This window comes from Phalacrocorax carbo, chromosome 14 (assembly GCF_963921805.1).
Source record: "Phalacrocorax carbo chromosome 14, bPhaCar2.1, whole genome shotgun sequence".
Taxonomy (NCBI): Eukaryota; Metazoa; Chordata; class Aves; order Suliformes; family Phalacrocoracidae; genus Phalacrocorax; species Phalacrocorax carbo.
The window spans coordinates 10,998,425-11,017,963 of NC_087526.1; positions in this window are offsets into that span (position 1 = coordinate 10,998,425).

The window sequence follows — 19,539 nt, forward strand, 5'->3', positions numbered from 1 at the left end:
TTCTAAGGTTTGTACCCGTAAGACTAATTCCTGTTGCTCCTACTCAGTAAATAATGACAGCCTTGAGACCTGTGAGTGCTGAGGTCCTTAGAAAATTCAGATGCTTTTAGTTATGTGCCTATATGGTTTTAATAGGCTCAGTTTATTAAAAAGGCAGGTTTTTAATCCTAACAAACCAAATTCTGCCCTGAATTACTAAAATGTAAACCCAAAGTAACTTTAAATAAAACAGAGAAAACCTGTGTTTACCCACCTATCAGTGAGGGCAGAATTAGGCCCATTGTACTGCTCAAATCACATTTTAATAGCAAGACATAATTTTATTAGTCATCTTAATGACAATGCAAACCCTGAACTACTGTACATTCAAGGAACAGGTTCTTATATTTTAAACAATTTATAATTCCTCTTAAACCTCTTTTATTAAAAAGTTTTAAGAATAATATTAAATACATAAACAGCCATGTTAATTAGATTATATAGTTAATGTACATTGGAACTATGACTTATTGCAGAGTTGCTGACCATGAAAGCACATTTTGATCATTCCAGGCTGTAATCCCCACTTAATCCATTCCCAGTCTGTCAATCAGTGGAATACAATCAGGATATTTATGATCACATCAGACCAGAGATCTGGAAGAATTTAGCAACTTTGCAGAGCTGAATCCAGAAAAGAAGGGGGAAAAATGTTTCCACTGGCAAAATGAACCGTTGCCAGGAAAAACATTATTGTTGACTTGGCCCATGTAAATGAATTTTCTACTCAGAAGTAACTTACAAACCAGCAACTAGGAGAAATTATCAATACTGGGAACTCTCATAATAACAAAACAGAGGAGTTTTACCTGGCACAGCACTTTTTAAAATCATGTTTTTCTTTTTTTAACATAGTGCTGTGGTTTTTTCCTCTCCTAGTTTCTCCCACCATGAAATAATTCAAATCACTAGAGCAGCAGGAAAAAGCATCCCTTTCTTGGGCCCCCTACCTCCTGACATCCACCAGAGCCCCTGTTCCAGTGATTGCAAGCGCCTCCCAGCAAGAGCTGTGTCTCTGTGGACAGGGGAGACCTAAACATTGTTGGGGCACCCAATCCCCTGCCTAGGTTAGGGAACACTTCAGGATCCACATTACTTTTAAACACCTGATTCATGTCTCAGTATTTCTGTAAGGGGTGTGCAATTTGATAGCAAAATACTTGGCAGAAGTGAAGGTGTCTTATAGGCACGTGACACCTCTTGTAACAGAAGACACATGGGGACAGTCATCTTTTAAGGACTGCAATGGCTGTCTCATGGGTTATTTCAATACCCTCCAGATTTGAAAACATCTTCCATGGAAAGAAATTAAGAAACCGAGACTTTCAGGAAGAAAGGTGTATCAGAAAGGAGGGAGGGGAGCCTGGGATACCAGAAGATGAACCAGCAATGTTCAGCCTGGGGTGGGGGGAAACTGAACGAAGCTTACAGGTGGGGCATATAAGCCCTCTCTATGCTTTCCATCAAACCCTGGATAATCCTCCTGTGTCTAGCCATGATACCACCTTTCAGTGACAGGATGTAGTAATAACTTCTATTATGGACATGTTATTCTTTCATTTTCAAACAGTGAGAGAAACTGAGGTAGCAGGCTGTGCTATCACCTTGCTGGCAGCTGTTCCTAGCTGGGGCATGATTTTCAGGTCTGTTTAGACACCTAAGTCTGGTATTTGGTTACTCAAAGGAGCATATAAGAGCTTGATCTGGCCATTTCTGCCCTAAGTAATGTGGAGTAAGATTTTGAAGACTTTTGCATGCAAACTGATGCACAGCGCCTGTGACCAAGCTCAACCAGTAAGTGACTTTTTCCTCCCAAGCCTGAATGAATGTAAGCACATGTTTCACACTTTGTCATTTGGTTGTGATTTGGTCCTTTGTCTGGATGGCAAAGAGCTGGATTCCAAAAAGATGTTTCTTCTGTGAGCTTCAGTGATTGGAGCTGAGCTGAGCTTGGATAGGCAATCCTATGATGATCATTCCAAATTCCAGTTGGCTTTTCAACAAACTCACCCTTTTTAAGCTCAGAAGGCCATTGGAGATCGTGCTCAAAGAATGAGCTTGCTGGGCTCTTGATGTTGATTCCTCCAAGGCATATTTTTCTCAGTTGCTACTTTATTACCTCTTACTTAGAACAATCTCAATAACATCCTCAATGTGAGAAGTGGACAAATATTTCTTAGGGTTTTTTTGTTGTTGTTGTTGTTATTAGAGAAATACAAAATAGAAAACAGCAGGATAATCAATAGTCCCTATGGTTCGCCAGGATTCATCTGATAAAGAGATTCAGTCAACACCCTTTCCCTGCTCTGATAGCAATAAAGTCCTTGGAATGGAGCATTGTCAGGGGATTAGTCTTCTGCTTGTAAAAGAAATGCCTTAGCAGTTAGTTAGCAGCATGATGCCATTATCTTGTTGACAGTGCTCTGTGTCAATGATACTGTCTGTGATGCAGCTTCTGTTCAGCCACAAGTTGTTTTCATTAAGCTTTCATCCAAGCTCTCCCTTTTATAAGACATTTTTCTTGATTTTCTTGACTTACAGGTACTAGAGCATCTCTTAATAACGATGTCAACTAAAACTGCACTGAGGTTATTTAATATTAAGTGGGCAATAAAAAGAAAAGAAGTAAATAACAGCTCCGGACCCTTTGCTGCCCGTAGCTCAACATGGCTGCTTGCTTGAGAACTTGAAATATGTCAGTTGTATTTTGTTTCTATCAGAGTAATGTGGTAGTTGTATATATGCCACTTTCCCAGGAATGAAAATGCTTCGTTAGTTCTGTCCCTGTCCTGAAAAATCTAATATGGCACAAATAAAGTGCGGTAAATGGCTTCATGGAAAGCAGATGTGAGTGGAAGCCTAGACTCCTACCAAGGCTTTAGGGGACTTCAAAGACTGAAAGAAAGAACTGAACAAAATATTCAACTGTGCCAAATTTTCACTGTTCTTGATGAAAGAGCAAAAGTGAGGAAAAAAAAGAAGAAAATCTGGCTCCTTGTTTTAATTTTCTACTAGCCTAGGGCAAGACTTTTAGAAGGAATAAATTACAAGCAAACAGGGAGAGAGATTGAATGGAGCAACTGCTGAACAAAGGGCATTCTTGGAAGGGTCTGGTTTTAGAGAACCTAGAAGTTGTCAGCTCAGTTATCAGGAGGCCGTCTCCCTCCCCGCTTGCGAGCCCGCTGCTTTTGAGCAATGCCACAGCTCCGCATGAGCTGACTGCATGCAAAAGCTGTCACTGCACGGCGGTGGTGAATGCTTGGAAAGTGTCCTCTGCAGAAGTATTTTGTAGGACAGCCAAATGGAGAATGCTTTGAAAATTTGGCAGCAGATGTGAATGCGACATAAATGATCGCAACCTTTAAAGTTGTTTTCCAGAACAAGCCATTTGGGCTGTCCTTGGAAATGATGTAGAATATAGATGATGGTATTCAAGAGGCTAAAACATGCCAACTCTAAAAACTAGGATAATTCATTCCTGTTGTTTTGGGTATCATGTACTACACAAGGATAAAAAAAACATGCACAGAACAATCAGAACAGAACAATTTTTTTCTTTCTTCTTCAGATACTGTGTGGGAGTAAAGGCTTTGACTTAACAAGAGCTGGTCAGAAAATGGAGGACAAATATAAGAAAGCAACTAAGCCATGTTGCCTGTGGCAGTTTTACAAAATGATGCTTCATCTTGTTAAGATCTCTTCCACCTCTGATCCCTTCCAAACTGCCCCGGAGTCTCCATCCCCGGTGAAGATTTGGCTGGCACAGCCTCGCTGGTGGGAGCTGTGAATCTTTGACTGTCTTCACCAGTAAGCATCTCCATTGTAGGTGCAATTTATGTTGGTCTGCTCTGCATTTCCCTTGCTCCAATGTGGGAGTAAGCTGCTGGAGGGTCTTTATGTACGTGGCCAAGGAGGTATGATTTGAGCCATACTGTTTGGGACAAATACCGTTCCCACTTTTCCTGCTGTCTCGTACTTCCTTCTCCAGCTCCTAAAAGGGAGATACTTTTCAAGTAATATTAATCCACTCGCAGTCGCACAATTCAAAGCTTAATTCATATAGGTGCTTATTGTGACTGCACATTGCAATGAACTAATGGTTTGCAGAAATCATTTTGCAGATGGACACATAGTTGTAAATTAGCTGCAGGGCCTCAAGGCATGTTTAACAAATACAATTGTATTGCTATGTCTGAAAATAATTACGTTTGCTTGAGTTCGGGCCAGGCTGCCTAAAGATTCTCCACACTGTAATGAGCTGTTGGTGACTTGGCCTGTGGTTTAGGTGTAACTATGGGGTTTTCCAATTGTGATGGTATTTTTTTGTAATGGTCATGTAGCACAGAAGAAAAAAAAAAGAGGAAAAACCTGGTACTTACCAACTGCTTAGCCGATTTACCACTCATTTTTTCTGCAGTAGCCCAAATACTAGGCTGTATTTGTTTGCCGCTGCCTGCTGAAGCCTTCGACCTCAGCCTGCCCTTCTCTCCCTCAGTGCTGACAGTAAGTGAAGAAATGCTAAATTCATTCATCTGCCCGAGAACTCTTTGAAGTCCACCACTAAAAGCTCTATTGTTTTATTAGCTGTTAATGCGGCACGGGGGATTTTGGCTGTGCACAGTGGAGCTGGGGTGCGGGGGGAGCCCTTCCTGGTAATTTGTCACTCTTTAGAAGTACGACACGCTCTGCTCTGCAAACGCGCTGGCGAGTCGGAGCGCTGCGGGCTGAGGCCGGGGCTGCTCGGCGCAGGGAGCTCCCACCGCTGTCGGCAGGAGTCCCGGGGCCCGAGCGGCGGAGGGATTAAGACAGGCTGAGGTCACACACCTTGATACTCTGCTGGGTGTTACGCAGGCCAAGGTCAATGCTAAATTAAAGCTTGTGGGCTTCTGCAAAGAGCCAGCTATGCTGGTTACAGGCTGGATACTGACTGTAGAGAGTATGCTTGTCAGAGCAGGCAAATGGGGGACAAGTTCTCAGAGGAGACATGGCTGCTGATGCTCGGATCAGGGGTACATTGCCTCTTCCCTTCCCTTGATTAAGATGGTTTGGTAATGAATGCTTAAAGGCAGCTAATCTAAATCCATTTCCTGCCCTTTCTCTGATGCATGACTCGTGGAGCTGCAAAGCATGTGGAGCTGTGAGCGTGGTGCCTGCCCCCCAGAGACTCCTCCAGCCCCAGCGGTGCTCAGGGCTGGCATCGTGGGCCAGGGAGATTGGCTGGTGGCTCGCAGAGGTGATTCAGTGTCTGAACATCAACACGGCCTCCTAACTAAATGCAAGCACATGCTGGGAATGCTGCTAAGGTGCAAGATGAAACTTCTTGTTTTCCACATGCGTCCTGTACAGGCAAACGGTCAGTGATCCACACATAGTTGATAAAGCACCCACTGCTTTCTCCTTTTGGCTTTCAGCTCTTTGTATCCTGCCTCCCTCCCGAGACGAGAGAGCTGCAAGAACTGACTGGTGTGTAATTGTCTGGACACACGTACGCTTTGCAGCTGTAAGCTGGCTCCTGTGCGCATCTGAAAGCTGGGCACAGCACACTTACACGTTAAGGAAATGAAGTGGATGCTGCCTCAGGCTGTTTATTGCTCAGCCCTGCTGGCAGGTACAAAAGATCTCCGCAGCAGCCATCCATCACTGGAGCTGCTGCTCCCTGCAAGCACAATGCAGTTAATGGCAGGAGCTATGTCCTGGTAAACACAAACAGGAAGGCAAGCACAGCCTCCTGGACGCAGCTGCCTGCGGGCAGCTGCCTTATTTGCTTTGCTTTGGTCTGACTGCTTCTCACTAACTCAGCTTGATCAGTCTATCACCAGAGCCTTTCTTTCCATCCGTTCTTCCCAGTGCCTTCTGTGCCACTAAGACTAAGTCAATAGAAATGCAAAACTTCTGTCTTATTTCCTCAGTCTGATGAATCTTGAGAACTTTGCCGGGGTAGCTCGGTGGTTTGCATAACTGCTTAACTACGCTGCAAAGTGTAGCTTGTGTGATGAAGCATACTCATTAATACAATGTTTTCCCGTGATGTAAAACTGCTGCTGTTTGTTCCTGTGAACAGGGGGAAACGAGTCTCCCAACATTTTCCCATGGCAGAAAGGTGAGGGGTCACGGGGAGCTTGTTGGCTAACATCCGTAGCACGGGAGTGTGCAATCGATTTGATCTGCTGTGCCTTCACCTCTGGGCTCGGACACAGGCAGGCAGGGTGGCACAGGAGCAGAGGGGACACAAGCATGTCAACAGCAAGATCAGCATTCATTTTTGGTAGAATCATTTAAAATTCAATGCCTTGCAAAAGCATTATGCAGTCGTAGAAAATATCTCTCACTTTAAGGTCCTGATTCAGCAAATTACCTCCAAGACTTCTGCATAAAACACATCCCTCCCTGTGCTGGAACCATTGGGTTTGAAATGTATACTTATGCTGAAGCCTTTCTAAGGTCTATTGTTACTCATTGCAGTTTTGCTGAGAGGTGGCCTTGCAAGACTTTTGTTATAGAACTAAGCCCAATGCACAGCACTCATTAAATTGCTCTTAAGTAGTTTAAAAACCAGTGGCCTTTACAGGCTTTCTCCTAACATTGCTAGTAGGTTTGACATTCTTATCAAAATCTTTACAACCACTTTGGCCCAATGTAAGTTTTTGTAAACAGCAAAAAGTATGATAATACTGAAATAATAATTATTCAGTTATTCATGATGCTAGAGTTTTTTTCTCTTTTGTAAAAAAAGGTATGGGTTAATCAACACGGCATGTGTGTAACTGCATTGCCAACTTTTGCATGCGGTCACAGCTCCTGCATATGCAGACTGGGTAGCTGGCGCAGGCAGGGAAAGCCCCTGATGAGCATGTGCCACTGATGTGATCCCCTTTGCAAATCCCAGCCCTTTTGGAGCCGGTAACTACACTGGTGGTGAGGCAGACTCGTAGCTATCGCTCATTTAGTAATTAACGTCTTCTGAGCTGCTGTGGGGCACCACACACTGCTCCAGCGTGCTTCTGGGTTTGTAAAGAATGTCTGGGATATGCCCTTTTACACCAGGAGGAAAGTGTACCCCATCTGCTGATCAAATTCACTGTATTTCCAAACCCCAGTTCTTGGCCCAATGATTAGATGGGAATTAGGGGTGCAGTGTGCTCACCTGCTCCCCAGTTGCTTAATTAGAGAAGCTTTAGGATGACAGCTTTCCCCTCTGAGGCAAAAAGTGTCAGTCAGCTTTGGAAAGATGTTATTCTGGGACAAATCCCTGCAGGCACTGTGCACATGCCTTTTGGTGGCCGTGCTGAGTTTCAGGGCGTTTATCAGAGCATACATGGGTGCTCTGTTTCCCTGTTGGTGGGTGACTTGCTTGTGTGGGTGCTGGTTCCCAGCAGCCCCAGCTTGACCACTGCAGAGCCCTCAGTCCACAAACAGGAGCATCTCTGCAGCAGCACAATAGATTGCTTCCTCGCTACTTGCTTTCCAGATGTTTGAGAGAGATTTGACCCTATCCCAAATTTTTCTGCTATAATGCTTGGAAAATACATTTAAAGGAGGCATATACTCAAAATGCTGCTCAACAGAAATGGTTCTTTCATCACATTCCCATTAACTTTAGAGTGCTTTTAAGCACTTTCTCTTCCGTGGGAATGAAACTGGGGAATATTTCCAGCTACTCAGAATTTTTTATTTCAACTCATGGGAATTGGTCAAACCCAAGATATCAGAGGCCAAACCTGACTGGCCTTTCATCTTCCGAAAATGCCCTGCATCCCGTTGTTACGTCTCTGCATTCAGAGCCCTATTTCTGAATATAGAGATTTTGTAAAGTTCACCAGCACTTCTAGTGCCAGAGTGGTGCATAGTGTCTCACTGCAGCATTAAAAAAGTAGGTCTGTGCTTACCACTTTACTTCAATGCATGATAAGAAAGACATTTTTAGAAAGTGGTTTGGTACTTCATGGATCTGGCTTCCAGTGGAAAAATAGTGTCATGTCCTGGGTGGCTCGTGCCTCCGGGGCTGGGTAAATGCCACCACACTGTCCTGGCTTTCTCTTAGAAAACAACCAGTGTGTGTGCTGGGTATTTCCTCCCTCTTTTTTTCTCTGTCTTTAATCTTGCAGCTACTGTTTAGAGGTTGTGAAGTAAGCTGAAGGTGAGACCAAGGGGAAGGTTGGGTATTTCCTGCATGTAGCTCAAGCTGTAATTGCACCAGAAGGGTCCCTGTAGGGTTTCTCCACAGACGTTGGCATTGGCCTGCATGTCAAAGCAGAAGGTGAAGACTGGAACCGGTTCCAGTTTCCCTGATTTCTTTCAGTGAATTTGCAGCAAATCAAAGCATAATGTTTAAAGTAGCCTGTGGTTGTAGGGGATGTGAAGAGGCAGATTTTTTCTAGAGGGGTGGTAAAAGCAGGATGCCCAAGGCCGGTATTTACACATGCTTCTCCTGAGTTAGTTTTAGATGGTGGAAATGGAGGTAAGGAGCAAGCGAGTTCACGCTGTCTAACCGTTGGCATTCAGCTAGGCTGCCTGACACAGGGTCCATGCTCCCTCTGTTGTCACACAGGAGAGAGCAGCTCCTTCCATGGGCGCTTCGCAGCGCTGCTGAGAGCCAGCTAGCTCCGTGGGGGACTGACGGCCAGGACCTGTGAGTAGCCTGTCAGTGACAAATCCCAGGGGGTTGCCAGGTGTTTATACCCACAAAATTCTTCTCTGTTTCAGTGGGAGGTTCAACAAGTTTGAGCCAAGCAGAGACTTTTCCATCCTTAAGCTATAAAGCTGTTGCCGTTGCAGCCAGCCATATTTCCAGATGGGTAAAATTCCAGAGAAATGATGATGGATTTGACGTATCTCAAATGATGACAGCAGAGGCGCTGACTCCCCCTTTAATTCCTTCCCTTAACAGACAAGGTCCCTGAACCTGGCCCACTTCACTGACATGTGCAGTGCTTGTTTCTCTTTCGCTGCATGTCTGGTTGGCTTTGCCTTCCTCTCCCCGACTTGTAACTCCCAGCTTCTTTCCTGCGGGAAAGATTAGGAAGGATAGGAAGTCGTCTGTGCAAAAGGCATCCCTGGCCAAAGTAAATACAGGTCACAAGATTAGGCTTCATCAGAACTTTAAGCCTGGCCCAAGCTAAACATATGAGCTGTCATGCTTTGGTAAAAGCTCCAGTATGAGTGAACTGGCATGACTGCAAAAACGGTAAAGCAGCTAATAGGTTTTGCAATATGGAAGCTTTAAGTTTTGCTTTTTATGCTACATTCCTGACAGTCAAGACTTGCACTGAACTTCAAATGCCATTAATTTTGTGTGTTGACCTCGCTTGCTACTATGCAAACATGCTTCCCTAAGCACAGCGATAGCAGCAAAACAGCACCATGAGGCTGGTCCACCCCAGAGAGCCCCTATAGCACTGAGGAACAACAAGGGACAGTAAGAAACACCCTGCTGCAGCTTGAGCTCTGACTTTCTTGGCTGTTGACACTTTGAGACTGAATCTTTGAATGAATTGTAGATCTGCTTTAAAAAAACCCTCTAGCTAGTCAAACATTTAATTTTCTTAATGTCCAAATATCTATATAAAATCCACTGATGGATGCCATAGCTTGTAGTCATTGGGTAGTTCTTCACAAAAAAGGTTAGTTGAACCAGTAAATGGGTACAATCGCTCAAGTTTCCTTGTAAAGAGTAAGAGGATAATTTGCACTGAGAGTAGACCAGGAATATTTTCTCTTCCAATGAGCAGAGCCCATGGACGTGGGACCCGGGCATTGCTCTGTGGCTCTGGCACTGCCCTGTTATGCATCTCTGGAGATGATAACCCCACCCCCCCAAGTTCTTTGGTTCCCACACCTGCGTGGTGGGGACAGCAGTGATGGGACAGCTACCATGCTGGGAGGAGTATTGATGCTGGAAACCACACAGAGCTGCAGAGATCCGCAGGGCTCTGATATGTTCAATAATTACTGGTCATAAACATTATAAGAAAACAAACCCCAACCAACAAGCATTAAAAGTCTTTATGGAACAAAATCCAGGCTTTTAATATCGGTTTAATGTACTTGACAAAGCTTTAGTTTAGAGCCAAGGCCAGCCTCTTGTAAGTGTGCAAGGGTTGAGACAATTTAAAAACAAAAATATTTCTCCCAGCAGAGACCTTGCAGCTTATCAGGTAACTGCAGGCTGCATTTCGGCCATTTTTAACTGGGCATTAAAAGTCTTTTTGACACTTGCTTTATTCCCCTACAATAGACCCTAATAGCCCCTCTGAGGCTTTCTACAGCCTGATGTGTAAAATGTAATGGGGATTGGTTTAAAGAGTGGAATTTGACCTGAGAGAGATGTGAGTGTTTGGGGACTACTCAGCCCTCAGTAGCACTTGGGGGCTCTTTAGTTTGTGGGGCACTTTATTACTCATTAGTGCTCGGGGATGCTGCATCGTACTCGTTAGCATGTGGTATGGGCTGTCTGGTGGCTTTCTCCATTTGAACATTGCTTTGTTGTGGCAGAGCATATAGACCCTTACCTCCTTCTCCTCCTCCTCTTCCTCCTCCCGTTCATGGAAGGAGCAGCTGGGCCTGGGGCTCCTCAGGAAGACCAGGGTGTCCCTGAGGGTATTTATCAGTGGAAGAGGGCTGGGGAGTCCTGTTGGCCACAAACACGATACCCGTGGGTGCAGGGGAGCCTTGGTGTTCACACAACCATAAATATATGGACAAGAGACCAAAGCATGTGATAGAGTTAGAACTGTTGTGACTAAAACTTGTTGCTTTGGGGGAGTCAGAAAGGCTTCAAGACAAGAAGCACCTAAAAAAAAATTTCCAACAACAACATTTGACCTTAGAAATGCAGATGTACTGAACCATAAAGATAAGGATCTACAGAGCAAACACTAAACCAGAACAGGCTATCCCTCAAGGATGGTATATATGTGATCTCAGAACTGAGTTTGTGCAAAAGCAAAAGGTAACTAGTGGACACAGTGAGGAAGGGTATATCCTTCATCCAGAGACCCCTGACGACCACCCAGAGACACAAATAGGCATGTGCAGAGGACATTTGCATATGATAATGAGTCCTCGGAAAACTAATGAATACGTATGTAAAGCATGTATAAGTTACGCAATTAACCCTGCGCGGGCAGGCACATTAGGAGTGACCCCCTGTGCGTCCAGCGCTGCAATAAGGAAAACCTGCTTAATAGTCGTGCAGGCTATTGAGTCCTGATTTTGGCTTTTCACGGCATCACATGCCTGCTGGGAAGCCGTTCATGCTGGTGGGACTCGCATACTTCTAGTTCAAAGCTACTTATCAATGCAGGCAAGACAGGTCCTTGTTTCAGCCTTGTCCTCTGCTTCTTCTCATCCTTGCAGGAAAACCAGGAGCAAAGAGCATGCTGGTCACCCAAGCCAAGCCCCTCCGCTCTGCCAGTGAGAGCGCCCAGCCCTACAGCAGCCACCACCGAAAGCAGAGTGGGATGCCGTGCTGCTGGCAGAATCTCCATCAGTTACTGTGTCTGTGAGACAAGCCTGTGAGAAACTGCCAGAAGTCTTGCCCTGCTCTGTGCTGCCTCTTTCTTGCTTTAGAGTATTGGCCAGTAGTGGAGATGTGGTTGTTCATCTTGCACAGCCGCAGCCGTCCTCCCAGGCAGGGCTGCATGGTGAAGGGAATGGGATGGTCTCAGGCATGGTGGTTGTCTTTCTCACTTTTACTTTTCCCCTTAGCTTAAATTATTCCCAGACGTGTGAACTCAGCAAACAAGGATCGAGTTTTCTCCACAAGGCAAGGTTTACTCCAGGCCTGGAATTGTGCCTAAGCTTCCCAGCGGTCAGGAAAAAGCTTGCAGGGAGCAGATGAGCAATTCCTTTTGTATTTTCCATCCATCAGGAAAAGCTGCATCTGAAAAAATAATAGCTGAACTGGAAAATAAAATTAGACAAGTCTGAACAAATATGGAAACCATCTCTGACCTGGTATTGGAAAAGAGTCTCAAATGCTAGAAAGGGGAGACGCAGAGAGAGGGAATGGATGAGTTTTGGCCTCTGTCAGGAATATGGAAGGAATTATTTCATTCTTTTTCCCCGTCTATTTGTTCTCTATATGGCACTCTGTGTGGTTAACCCTCTGTCTTTGTCATAAATATATGAGGCAGAGGCAAGTTTTTTCAGAGGGCCCAACCAAACCATCTGTTTTGCGTCTGTGGTTTTGCATATGTAAATATTATTATTAATAGTAGCAAAAGCAATCATAATGGCAGCAGGAATAGAAATGCTATTAATAGTCATAGTACTGACATTTTTATTTGTATTGCTGCAGGAGGTCACAACGTGCACCGGGACTCAGCTGTGAGTTTGAGTGAGAACAAAAAGATGGTTGTTACCCTCAGGAGCTGTTGGTGAGCACGGGAACTGCCGTGGGGTGTAGTGCCAGGATCGTCACAGTGGGACCATGGTGCCCGAGCATGATGATTTCCCCCAAACCTTCGCAGAGGACCTTTCCAAGGGGAAATGGCTCCTAACAACTGCCAGCTCCTTGCAGCTCCTGCCAACATGGCAAGGAGGAAATGATTCCCGTCGGGGAGAGCTCAGCTCAGTACCTGGAGACAACTGGAAAAACACCCCAGTAAAGGTAATTATTTGATTACCTTTGATTATGTGATTCCTGCTTATCCAGAAGCTGCATTTGTCCCGGTAAGCCCAGGGACAGAGCAATGGTTTCTGCCTTGCCCAGTACTGCACTTGAGGTCTCACTCCCAGCCCATTCCAAGGTATCATCTCCATACAGGATTTTTGTCACAGGCTGTTCTAGGTGGATGACCTATCAGAGCAACTTGCCCTGCAGACCACCAGCATCCTGGTGTTTGGGGGACCTTACTTTTCTGTCCCTGCTTTACTCCTAGGATTAAAAGTGACCGTAACTCTCCTTCTGCTAATTTAACAAGTGGAGGGAAGACCTCAGGGCTGGGGGGGCTGAGGGCAGAGGCGGAAGCAGTAGCAAGAAGGCCAGGCAGAGCAGGAATAATGAGATTGCAAGACATAACCAAACACGGCAAGCTTGAGGGTGCTTGTGCTGGAAGGAGCACCTCAGAGAGGACAGGAGAGATGCAGTGAAAGGAGAAAGCCCCTGCCACACAGTGGGCTTGGGTCTGATCCATGCAGTGCCTGGAGACACACAAGCTAACAAAGCATGTCTCAACACACCCTTCTCCATTCAGGTTCTCCCTGGATCCAGACGGTATCTTTGTTCCTACAGGGGGAATGTTTTTTGTTCGGCTCTGGTTGTTTTGCTGGGTCTGTAGTGCATTAAACAGCCCATCTTCTGGTTTGTATTTTTTCCAGTTATCGTATTTCATGTATCCTGGCTCCTTTCATCCAGCCCTGTATCCCCCCGAGCAGAGACTAAGAGAGATCCAGTCCTTGAGCTTGCTGCCTTCACATGCACAAGAGTGACATGGACCCCCATCCCCACATTCCTCCGAGCTGTGGGAGCATTTGCAGCAGGGACTGACACTTTCCTCTGTTTTCATTCTGTCACCTAGATCACGTTACCACAGCTGGAACTCAAAGACTCGATGATGGTACACCCTGCCCCTCAAACTTCACACCACCTGTGTACAAGCCGGTTTCTGAATTCGGTCTGGATGAGCAATAAAAAGCCAAGGTTTGTACTTATTTCTTACATCATTCAGATTTTGACCACTGCACACTACAGGAGGACACGTTAAGAGTGGGGGGTGGCTTGTCAGTGCTTTTTAAAACTCCACCCTGACAGTGCACTGTAACTTCACTTAAAACCTCCTGCAATTCAGGGCTGAGTGCCTGTGACCCTGCCACCTCCCAGCTCGTCCCTGTGTGGGTCTGCAGACCCTGGATGGATAAAATGCTTCTCTGTCTCTCTTGCAGACCTTTGCAGACAGGCATTTAAAACACAAGAAAAAAATCCTAATCAGATAAAGGGATAAACATCTAGTTCACCTCCCGCTCTGGCTCTGGCATAGTATTGATCCCATAGTACAGACCCCAGGGCAGTGGCTTTTGCAGCTATTTCCTTTGCAGCAGGGAGGAGATGGGGACCCAGGGGAGCACCCGGAGGGAGGGATGCAGGGGGTACAGGGCTGCCGGGACTCCTCCTGCCAACGCCACTGGGTGGAAAAGGGGCAGCAGAGGACCCAGGCAGTTCTGCAGTGGGTCCCCAAATTGGGCACCCAGCCCAGTCTGAGGAGCTCTCTGTGAACTGGCCAATAATCAGCACTAGTCCCTCACTGTCCTGCCTATCCTCTGACCAAAAGAAGAGCTGGAAAACAGATAACAGTATAAGGATCACCTACGTACTTGAGCTGTGCACATCCCCACTTGCTATATCCCAGACTTTGTGCCAATTACAAAGTCTTCCCTGGGCACAAACACAACTTTGAGGAAATTCAAGCTTTGAGCCTCTCCAGGATTAGCTTCTGGTTGTGTCCCAGATGCCTGCAGATCTGGTAGCTGCTCAAAAGTATCATTCTTTTGTTGGAAAGGCCTGAGAGCAAGTTTCCATTTGAGCAGGTTGATTTACAGAGTCCCCAGCCTCAAGCCCTGTTTCACAATTTCATGTAAGTCATCAAAAGCATTGATCTTCACACCCACCATATGGCTCTGGCTGTGTGTGCCCGAGGAAGGGGGCACAGCCCAGAATGGCTCTGTTCAACCCTGTGCAATCCTCCCCATCCTGGCTGTGCTCCCCTTACCCACAGCCACCCCCCCTGGGACCCCAGGCTTTGCAGTGTCCTTGTACCCAGCCCAAATCCTCCTGAAGACTCTCCCCTTCCATTTCCCCAGAGATGCTCAGCTAATCTTTTCCTGCCCACTTAGAGGACCAAGTGGTGTCTGTGGGTGGGCTGGGGCTGGCGGGGCTCTCCCGACCGGCAGTGAATATCCAGCAGCAATCTGGGGGGGAGGCGGGGGGGCAGGGAAGCCACTGCCTAATCCGTCCCTGGGTTGGATGGGTGCCTGGATCATTTCAGCACGGCTCGGCGCATTCAGACGGTGCGCACGCTCTGCAGCGCAACCCGCCTCCTCGGAAAGCTCATGGCACAGGCATCTGTCACCGAAACCTGTCTGCATGAAAGGCTGTCTGCACAACTGGGGGAAAAAAGAAAGGCATGACAGCACAATTAGTGAGAGCAAATGAAAGGCTGTTTGAAGAGGAGGAGGGAGGAAAGGGGAGAGCTGCATAAATCCCTGGTGGGGTTTTGGGCTTGACATCAAAACCCCTTAACAGTGTATTACTTCAGCCCCCAATGTGGACAGATGTTGAGCTGTGGCTCAAAGGAAGTCAGAAATCTTTCCTTAGAAAAAATTTGGCTAGGAAACTAAAGAAAATATTGTGAAAGAAAAGGAAATAAAAGCTCACTAAAGAAGATTTATCACTGCCTCAAGCATTTCTGTATCCTCTAGTCTTATGAGATCTCAGCCTCAGGGGAAAGAAAAGAGAAACAGCCTGTTGCTACATTAATGGGTCACAAATTTAGAGTGGGGACACGTTTGCCCAGTTAGACGATGATGGAGGGAGCTAGATCACCCAGTCGAGGACTCCTCCAATCCACGCTAACCCTAGGCATCTTCCAGAGGCCTCTGGCACCAGCCTGCAGCTTTCCCTTGCACATCCATCTCAGCTGCCCTTTTTGCCCACTGCCTTACTTATGCAAGGTTCTTCTGGAGCCCTTTGTCAGTGGCAAAACATTTTATTTCCCAAAAGAGTTTAGCATCATCCACAAACCAGGCGATTTTGCTGTTCATTCCCTTCCCAACGCCACAAATGAAGATATTGAATAAAACCAGACCCAGCAGGGATTCTTGGGCAACCCCGCTGCTAAATCTCACTTGTCCTCAAATGAGGACAGTCTGTTAAACCCTGCACTTTGCTACCTACAAGCTATTCGTATCTTTTAACTAGGTTTCAATCCATGAAAGGACTGCTGCTTCAACCCCATGGAAATGTAATTTTTAAAAAATAATTTTGCCAAAATCTTTTTGAAAATGTCCATCTGTTCTGTCTGTTGGGTTCTCCTTACCCATGTGCACGCTGGTATTTTCCTAGAGTCCCAGCACACTGGCAAGGCAAGATTTCCCTCTTCAGCAGCCACGTCTGCTGGCTCTTTCCCACCTGCCTGTCTGCCCATGTGCTCACTGCTGGTACAGACCTGACCGCCCCAGCAAGGACAGAGGTGACACTCACCCCTGCAGCTCCCAGGGTCCCCTTCCAGAGCTTGGTTTGTAGATGGGACTACACTAGCAACCTGTCAGTCCTCTGGTACAGTACTTGTTTGTAAAGCCACAGTGATCTAGTTCCTCTAACATACAGGCTACAAAGAATGAACTGGGTGTGAGGATCTCCCACATACCTGCAGCAGTGAAGACCAACACACAGTCGTGCCTGAGCTGCCTTCTCGTGCCTTATCCTTCTCGGTACCCTATTGCACCTTTGTATTGAGCAATGGCTCCCTAGCCAGCCTCTTATTTCTGATATATTTAAAGAAACTTTTCTTTTAAAGATCTTTGCAAGGAGATCTTCATGGTCTCTTTTAGCTCTTTTAATTTTCTGTCTACACGTTACTTGCTATGTTTTATGGGTTTTCCTTTTTTCCTCATGTGGGAAACCTTTCTACTTTTAAAACACTGACCTTCTCCCTGTGATACCTCCTTAACCTTAGCAGTGAGTCAGGCAGGGTGTTTTTTAGGACCTCGTAGTTCTTTTTGAGTTGTGGCACATGTTTTACTTGGGCTTTAATAGAGCATTTTTTAATCACCTCCAGACTGCTTGCAGGCTCCTTGCTTTCTGTCTGTTCCTTTCGTTTTGTTGTTATTGACTAATCACCTTATTTTTTCATAGTTCCCTTTCTTGAAATTGTAGAGCCACACGCTGGATTTATTTGGTGTGCTTTCTCCCACTACAGCATTAAATTGGTTGTTTTGTGGTCACTAGCAGAGAACAGCTCTCCCACAAACACCTTGTGAAGCAGGTCTTGTGCACTGCTTCCCACCAAACCCAGAGCAGCAGCCCTCCTTGTTGCTTCCAGCACTGCTTGGTCCAGGAGACTCGTTATTGTACCCAAAGCTGCTTTTTTTCTTCCTGATGGATCACCTAACCGACTAGTTTCTCTAATCTCATTTTATATTTGCTGACCATTACCTTTATCCTGGTCAGGGGTCAGTAACATAGTCCTGGCTCTACGTTTTTCCTATTGGAGTCTGGGATCTCCCATCTTAAGAAATCTGTACTGATTGCCGCTCAAGGTGATTAGAAAGCCTGGCATTATCTTATTTCTTTAAGTTTCTGGTATAGGGACAGAAGCATATCTAAGTTTTGCCCTTATTTGGTTGCTTGATAATGTTCCTGTGGGACTGCTGGTACTATTCACAATCAAACTCACCTTATTTATTGCAGCTGCATCATTTATTTTCCTGCTGCTCTTTCCCTAGATACTGGCCACATCCTCCTCACAACGAGTGCAAGTCTGAATTTCTACACCAACTTTTCTTCAGCTTCTCATTTAAGCTCTCCTTTATGGCTTTTCCCATTTTTCAGTGCCAGCAGCGCAGCTCTGCTGCGATGGAGATGCAGGACCCTGTGACACCAGCAGGCAGGTTCAGAGCTGTCTCCCTAGCAGGAAGGCCTTCCCAGGTGCGAACACCCCCTCATCACAAGGGCTACAAGAGCAGAGGTGGGACTTTGCTCTGCAGCGTCCCTGAGGCTCTCGCAGCACCTCATCTCCCATCGCCTTGCATTCTGTGCAAGCACAGACACCCAAACACGGTGTGCTCTGTGTAATGAGCTGGGCAGCCCCTTGCAGATTCCTCCTGCCTCGTGGGCTGGAGCTGTTGGGTTTGGAAATTTGTAACATGTTTTTGTGAAGAAAGCTGGAAGGACAGCCCTCTTGCCCTGGGTTTATTAATCCACCTTACCACAAGCTAACTTACAGCTTTCTGAAACATCACCCACAGAGCCTGGCAATGGTGGTAGCCCTGTTTGCTGTCCCCAGAGCCAACTTGCCCCCCTGCTCCCAACCCAGTGAGCCTTGCTTGCTGCCCCAGCAGCCAGCCCCCGACCTGGGCCCACTCCGTCCCTTTGTGAGGGCCAAGGGTCTCCATTACCTCCCCTTCCCCTGGCTCCCCAGGGCAGCCCCATCTGCCTGCCCACCCCCATGCAGGGGTGCCCCTGAATTCCCCACCTCCCTCCTTTCTGGGCTCCATCAAGCCCAGAGGCGCAGCGTGGGGGGGGGGGGCAGTGACACCCCTGCTCTGCGGGGCAGGGGGGGTCCCTCAGGCTCAGACGTTGCATCCGAGGAGGTGAGGTGGGCTGAGATGTTGTTCACGGGTGTGTGTCCGTCTGTCTGTCTCCCTCCCCAGGGTGACACACCGGTGCCAGGGCGGACTCGCAGCAAGGGGCGCAGCAGGGGCCGGAGCAGCGCTCCCCCTTGCAGGGCAGCGAAGGGCCGTGCGGCGGTGCCGGGGTGTCCCCTCGCGGCGGGCCCGGCGCGGTGCACCCCCGCGCCCGGCACCCCCGGCCCGCCCCCGGTGCCCCCGCCGCGGCTGGCCCGGGCGGCAAACGCTTACAGCCCGGAAAGAAACGCCGCTCTTGAGCTCTGCTGCTCCTCCGCGGTACCCTCCCTCCAACCAAACACAACCCCCCCCCGCCCCCTGCCCGTCGCGACCAGGGATCCCCTGGTGAATACACGACCCTCTTACCAACGGCCACAGCCTGCAGCCGTAATCTGGAGGCTGATTTTAGCTCCTAGGACAGCACCGACACTTTTTCCCCCCATAAATCAGAGTTACCCACACACAGCTCAGTATTCACTGGCTCCTTGGCAGGAAGACGGTGGATGAAAAGCTGGACATGAGCCGGCAACGTGCACTTGCAGCCCAGAAAGCCAACCATATCCTGGGCTGCATCAAGTGTGGCCAGCACGGCAAGGGAGGGGATTCTGCCCCTCTGCTCTGCTCTGGTGAGACCCCCCTGCAGCGCTGCCTCCAGCTCTGGGGTCCTCAGCACAAGAAGGACATGGACCCGTCGGAGCGGGTCCAGAGGAGGCCACAAAAATGCTCCGAGGGCTGGAGCACCTCTCCTGCAAGGACAGGCCCAGAGAGTTGGAGCTGTTCAGCCTGGAGAAGAGACGGCTGCGGGGAGACCTTATTGCAGCCTGCCAGTATTTAAAAGGGGACTACAGGAAGGATGGGGGCAACCCCTTTAGCAAGGCCTGCTGTGACAGGACAAGGGGTAACGGTTTTAAACTAAAGGAGGGTAGATTTAGACTGGATAGAAGGAAAAAATTTTTTACTATGAGGGTGGTGAAGCTCTGGAACTGGTTGCCCAGAGAGGTTGTGGAGGCCCCATCCCTAGAGACACTCAAGGCCAGGTTGGATGGGGCTCTGAGCACCCTGGTCTAGTTGAAAGCTGTCCCTGCTCACTGCAGGGGGTTGGACTAGATGGCCTCTAAAGGTTCCTTCCAACCCAAACCATTCTGTGATTCTATGAAG